Genomic DNA, 7,364 nt, shown 5'->3' with positions numbered 1-7,364 from the left:
AACTCTCTTTCAAGAAAGAGAGAGAAAGGAGATGGAGAGAGTAGCCACTGATGTTTAGGGTGAAAATCCATCAGAGATTCAAAGTGGAAAAAATATATATATTGATAGGTTTTATATTGTTTAAAGTTACCTTAAGCAAATATAAGACTATCTGGAAAAGGAAAATGCATTAAACTTGAAAAAGTAAATTGCAATTTACCCCCAGATGGCTCAACTTAGCGTAGCGGTAAGTTGAGCCACTTTTATTTGAGAATTGTTGTCATATTTTCACAGATCTATGTCATAGAGGCTTTGTTATCATTTGTATTGACAGAGGACATCCAGAAATAATAGTAGATGTTTTCGTTGCCTAGAGGACAACATGAGTAAAAATTGGCTCATCTTACCCAACTCTCCCCTACGTACATTTAACGTATAACCTTTATCAACATGCATTGATATAGGAGTTGATCTCTGCTCTAAAGTGAGATTTCTGGGCAAACACACAGCGGAACTTAACAGCTCAGATTCTTCTGTGGCCCACTGTAATTGAGTCCTCAATAATCACAAGACTCCATGCATCTAACCAGCTGAGCCTAAGCAAATTGCAGAGGACCAGAGTGTGTACCAATGCGCGCGCGCACACACACACACACACACACACACACACACACACACACACACACACACACACACACACACACACACACACACACACACACACACACACACACACACACACACACACACACACACACACACACACACACAGCTCAAATAGAAAGCTGCACTGTAAGCAGTTATTAAGTCTTTTTTTGTTTCTGCTCTGCAGCTGAACAGCTTTGGCCGGACCTAAAATGAATTGCATTATATTGATAAAACCTCAGTGAAATTATGTTTTTTTGGTAAATTGTTTTTTGAGTTGAATTGAGTTGATCATTTATAATTTATAATTTTTTGGATGTTAATGAATATATATATGTGGACACTTTATATAATACATAATTCATTTTTGGGGTGCGCACGTGTGTGCATGCGTGCGTGTGTGTGTGTTAGAGAGAGAGAGAGACGGAGGCCAATAGAGATAGAGACTCAATGAGAGAGACAGAGGGACTGATTGAGAGTGTGTGTGTGTGTGTGTGTGTGTGTGTGTGTGTGTGTGTGTGTGTGTGTGTGTGTGTGTGTGTGTGTGTGTGTGTGTGTGTGTGTGTGTGTGTGTGTGTGTGTGTGTGTGTGTGTGTGTGTGTTCCCTCTCTCACTCTATCTCACCTAGTCTCTCTTTCGCTCTCTTTCTATCTCTCTCCCACTCCTCTATTTCGCCTGAAGGCAGGAGTAAGGAGTTGGGCTACAGAGTCACAGTTTCAACATGTCAGGTCATGCATACTACACACACATATGCCCAACCGGCAAGTCTGGTTGCTGTGGGTAACAAGAGAAGTTGCCGAGACAAAACTGTGCATTTGGTCGATCACAATCAATATTGGAGACGGGATGAATAGAATGGTTTTGGAAGGGTTTGTATCCTCAGGAAAACACACATTGCACACAGCAGAAACACAGCAATGAATGATCACATCAACACACACAAACACATATTCACATTATACCCGCAAATACAGCCTCACAAATACACAAACAGAAACACCTCACATGAATGGTTTTGGTTTCCTACGTGTCAACAAACCCCTTCAATGGAAAACACACAAATACACCTACAACACACCTACAAATAGTGGTGAAACAACAGGCTCTGTAAACAACCGTCTCAAGCAATCGGCACAGGGAGGCTTTTCACTAAAGCATATGAGTGGGAAATCATTTGGGGGCAGCCCATGGCGGTCCTTTTATGATGCGAAGCAAAGATGATGAAGGAGTGCAGAACAGACTAGACTCCCTGATGGCCTAAACAAACAAGAAATGGTGTGTCTTTTTTGTCACTCCTTGAGATCTCGCTCCTCATATTACACACACACACTTAATACGCACTTTCTTTTTGTTGTTCTTTTTTCTTTTTCTGTCTCTTTCTTTGGAACCATTTCCCCAATATATCAGCAATACAATAACACATATTTTTCTTTATATCTTTGTTTTGTCTATGTTGTTTTGTCTATGTTAAAATATTTGTAGCAAGAAAGAGGAAAGGATAGTCGGAAGGGGAAGGGCAACATATATTGTCAGTACTCAAGCAGTTATAAGAAGTAAAACTAGAATGTATTTCCACCACACAGTATCACATGTGTTGTGTACTGTGAGGGACCAGACAGTTGTTGTTTTTTAACTCTGAATGACACTTGCGGCCCATCTATTGTTTCCCTTTCTAAACGTGCTCCTCTCGATCATGCTTGACTCACTCGTGCGTGGGAGTAAAACGCACTACCCAAGTTTTATCATCTTGAATTTCAATTCCCTAATTAAAGACCAATGGCTCACCTTTCCGAACGAGCCGACAGTCACCATGGTTACATCAAGAGAGGCTGGGAGAGAGAGAGACATCAACGCAGGGTTTTCAAAGAACAGTCGCGTTTGTTTGGAGCACTTGAGCTCATTCGATCCAAGTTTTATTTTCTGCAATGTCAATGTAAACAAACAAATGTCGATGTCATAAAAAATGTTATTAGGGTTTAAGTCCAGTCGAGGCACATCCTGTTGACACCGGCTATATTTGAATGTGTGCTAGTTCACACACTCCTTCAAAATTTAATCTCTGATGGATTCAATTCTTCTGTATTTTGACTTCTGGAGATGTACCCCTGAAATCTTTAATAAAGACGTTATAAACCAGCATCAAAATATGCTCCCCATAATCTTACATTGTACATATGGTAAGTAGTGGTGTAAAATAATGTGATTCTGCAGTGGGAGCATTATTTGATAGAGGCGATTGGTCTATAGATCAAATACGCTTGTGACGTAAGGTAGCATTTTCTGATAGGGTAGCATGATTTGATAGACTCTGCCATCGAGTCATACTACGGTAGCAAAATCGGACATGGGAGCAGAAATTGGCAGAAAACCGGCCCTGCAGAAAAATGTAGGCCTGTTCATTCAAAATATTTACATACTATTTTAAAATGAAAGAGGCTGGGGTTTTGATTCATTGAATTTGTTTATATTGTTCAGTAGTATATGCCTACATGAGGCCGTAGCACAGTTAACAGACGACCTGAGGTGGTGGCGTTATCGAGCCCGCTGCGTCCTCCCGTTCTCAGAAGTTATACTTCCAAGTTCGCAAGTCCAAGGAGAGTGTAAAAGAGTTAAACACTAAACATGTTAGTAAGTTCATGAGTGTAATAGTTTCAGTCAGAAGAAGAGAAATGGGTTGTTTTGTGAATGTATGTGTGATCGTGATCGTGACCATGAAGCTACATGCTAATGTTTTTAGGCTAGCGGAGCTAGTGGTATCTTACAAGCGTTACGCTGACATTAGTGATCACGATGAAGTGAACGTGAGTGTCGTGAGTTTCACCTCGACACGGTTTAGCCGCTCAGAGTTGGTTTATACCAGGGATGGACTGGGACAAAAATTTGGCCCAGGAATTTGGGAGGCCTTTTATGAGACTGTGGGAATAGCGCGTGTACAATTGTGCCATTGTGTAAAATAATAAAAACAAGTCCTTACCCGTGGATATGTGCATTTGAAACTACATGTCAATGTTGGCTACACAGTTCTGAAGATCAATATCCACCTTTGCAAGAGTTTATTTAAGTAGCTCCACAAAATACCCTACAGTTGATGACTCACATTGAACCACACCGATGAGCTTCTCCTGAACTTCATCATTGACCTATTTGAGGAGTACAGCACACTGGTCTGTGGAGGTAACATCCTGTGTGATGTCAATCTGCACAGAAAACATCTCTGCCGCTTACTTCCCTTGATAGGCATTCCTTAATTATTAGACTGATGACGTCAATTGTGTTGTTGACAGAGGTTCTCTGCCCTTTGCACCCCTGTCATGTAGGCTTCCGCTTTTTTTTTTTAACACATTCCCTTACATGCTCTTGGAGAGAGACATCAAATTTCCTTAACAGAATGATCATTTCCAAGAAGTTTCCATGGTCAACAGCAAAGTTCTCCCTGGGGAATGCTTAGACCACACCTCCCTAAAACTTTGATCACTTCTATGACACTTCTATGACATGACTCTGCGTTTCTTCCTGACCTGATCACTATGCAGAGAGATGTTTCCCACAAAGTAGGCTTGCCATGTCTGCTTGGCTGGCCTTTATAAAATATGCCTCTGCACTATCACTATGGACTTGGACTGATGAACATGCTTCCAGGCTGTCATCCCCCCCTTAATAAATGGGCTGTCACCATCAGATGGCTTTGCATAGGCCAAACATAGTGAACAGTACAGAGAGTTGTCTCTTTAATAGTATGTATGCCACTTTCTGTTAATACCATTGCGTTGTTGAGGGTGGAAGTTAAAAACTATGGCAAATAATTTTTAGGCTGGGCGTGCAAAAAAAGGAAATCCCTCATCCTCACCTGGGTGTTTAGCTAGCTCAGCTTCCCCTTTGCTGGACCCTGACTCTGCCTGGGTTGACTACAGAGCTACATCTGCAATATGAGATATTCTTTTAATTAATGTTTTTTATTATTTCAAACATTAACTTGTGTTTTTATTTCTATTCATAAAACAATTGCCTATCAAACCCTGCACACTGCCCTTGTACATTTCACTGTTTCTTTGCCGGTTTGTGCTCCATACTCCTCCTTCTCCTCTTCCTCCTCATCACCGTCATGCCTGGAGTCACCCTTTGTCTCAGCATCTCCTCCACTATAGTCACTGGACAAGACTAATAACAATAATAATAATAAAAGTTAGAGACTATAATTCTTTAACTTTAAAGGCACCCAGTGCAACTTTCGAGGCTTAAAAATAAACATTCAATTTCTAGTCTTTTTTACACGTAGTAAGTTTCAATAACTCCATACCATTACATACCGACATTTAAGCAGCAAAGATGAGACGTCGTTGTGTGGTGAGAACTGATACAAAATCGATAACAACAACAATGCCGCCATTTTCTTTATTTTTTGTAACCTACAATAAATAAAGCAGGCTTCCAGTCAATGGAAAAATGGCTTCTCCCCACCGGCGATTGTTGTTGTTTACGATTTTCTATCAGTTCTCACCACACAACGACGTCTCATCTTTGCTCCTTGAATGTCGATATGTAATGGTATGGAGTTATTGAAACTTACTACGTGTAAAAAAGACTAGAAATTGAATGTTTATTTTTCATTGAATGTTTACATAAAGTTGCACTGGGTGCCTTTAACACTTTGCATACTGTATTTAAACAGTAACTGCACACTTAAACTAGATTTTTTTGATATAATCTCTCAATTCAATTAAAATGTTGTTTTAATTGAATGTGTATGTACTGTTTACTGTTTAATTGCTGTATGCATTTTTTAGTCTGTGTTTGCCTGATTCTTGTCTATTTGTTTCTTGTGTGTAACACCAAGGGCCATGCTGGAAATAAGTATTTAACTTTTGCATTTTGTTTGTCTTTGGATTACTGTTTTAGTGTCTTGACCAGAAATAAATCAAATCAAATCAAAAATCATTATTATATTGCCAAACATGCCCTCTAGTGCACCTGTCATAGCTATGCTGCTGTGTCCTGTTACTGCCTCATGCATCATTGGTCTCGCTGACAGGTGCATCAACCTTGGCTTTCCCACGGAAAAGGTCGCTTAATTTTGCGCATTTGGCCTAGCTCTAACTTTTTTTTTCTTTTCAACCACAACTTCTTAGCGCCACCAATTCCTTTTTCCTCTCCACCACCTTTTTTCCTTTCTGAAATTTTCAAGCCAGAACTCCGTTTCGCACTGTTTACAAATATCTAGCAGGCCAGCCCAAATAAATCTTTTTACATCTTAAATTAAAAAACTATAGACATATATATAATATAGTTTAATAATATAAAATAATAACAAGATCTCAAATAAATATAATTTATTTCCGGCCGGCTCGGCCTCAGAGTAACATATCTCTCGAGTCAAAAGTTGATGTCAGTCGTCATCTGTCAATTCAATGTTATATGGATAAAGTTAAAGTCTAGGGAAGCGTCCGGCTCATACAAGGAGCCATTCATACACGTATCAATTCTGGAGGTACCATAAGGCCAGGTGTCTGGGAAACCCAGACACTCGAGGCCACAAACCAAGTTGTTATAACTGCACATAGCCACAAGAGGTCGGCACCAAGCCACAAACAAAGTTGTAATATCCACACATAGCACCAAATACACAAACGGGTACCCAGGAGGCGGGAGCTCAGCGCCATGCTCAAGTAATCAGAGCAGATTATTAGAGACGGAGTCCACGCCTGCCCATTATTAAAGTCACAACACATAGCCCAGGGGGCTAGAACGCTCAAGGTAACGCATCCATCTGAAGTCCTACTAAGCATATCTCCACACGTGCTTATTCAATTCCTCTCATTTGGCTTCATAGATACCATAACGAAACTTTATCAAATAAAGGGAGCGATTCTGACTCGGCAACCTTTTTTCCAAAAATAACTGGGCATGGTGCAGAATAAATCCTGCGACCGAGAATAATGAAAGCTTTGTTTCGTTTCTCTTTTTTCTTAAACAACGGACAACAGGATTTATGGCAACACATCCTCTTGGCTACTACTCAGTCAAGGGGCAACATTTTGGGGGCTCGTCCGAGATTAGCTTCTAAAGCTAAGGGGAGCTAATTGGTACATCTGAACCTGATCACCAGCCACCAGTCGTGCATCATAGAGTGTGACGACAGACTTCAGAGACCCAGAGACGTCTTCTGTAAAATATCTGCGCAGAGAGATTCAGCGGAAGCTCATCCAGCTGATCAGCTCAGCCGACACAGATGCTCTTCACAAGCTTGCTAATGCCATCGAGGATGTGGTCGAGGAAGAGGTGCCAGGAGAAGATTAGACAGAGTTGGAACTCTTTGACTTCGTTAGGGATGTTTTGAACAGTGACCAGTTTAGAAGTCTAGAGGACAAAGGTATGAGTCATCTGCACTTTTTCAACAACGTCATGAGTGAACTGAAACAGCCGCATGATGAAGAGGAGTCTGTGTTTGAAGAAGAAACGAAGCCAGTTGAAGTAGTATCGGTAACAAGTGAGAAGGTAAACGTGACATCACCCAAAGCTAAACAGAAAGGTGATGTAACTGATGTGATCAAGTTGAAAGATGTTTCTGCTATTTTGCCATGTAGAGAGATGAAGCAACATTGTGAGCAGATTGCCGATACTGATTGAGATTGAAGAGGGGTTAGTTAACTGACAGTGCGGGCCGGGGAAGGATACTTTTAAAATGTATCCAGTTACGGAATACAGAACATATGCCCAAAAATGTAATATGTAACATATTCCAT

The sequence above is a fragment of the Gadus macrocephalus genome, chromosome 2 (assembly GCF_031168955.1).
Source record: "Gadus macrocephalus chromosome 2, ASM3116895v1".
Lineage (NCBI taxonomy): Eukaryota > Metazoa > Chordata > Actinopteri > Gadiformes > Gadidae > Gadus > Gadus macrocephalus.
Note: the sequence above shows the minus strand (reverse complement) of the source record.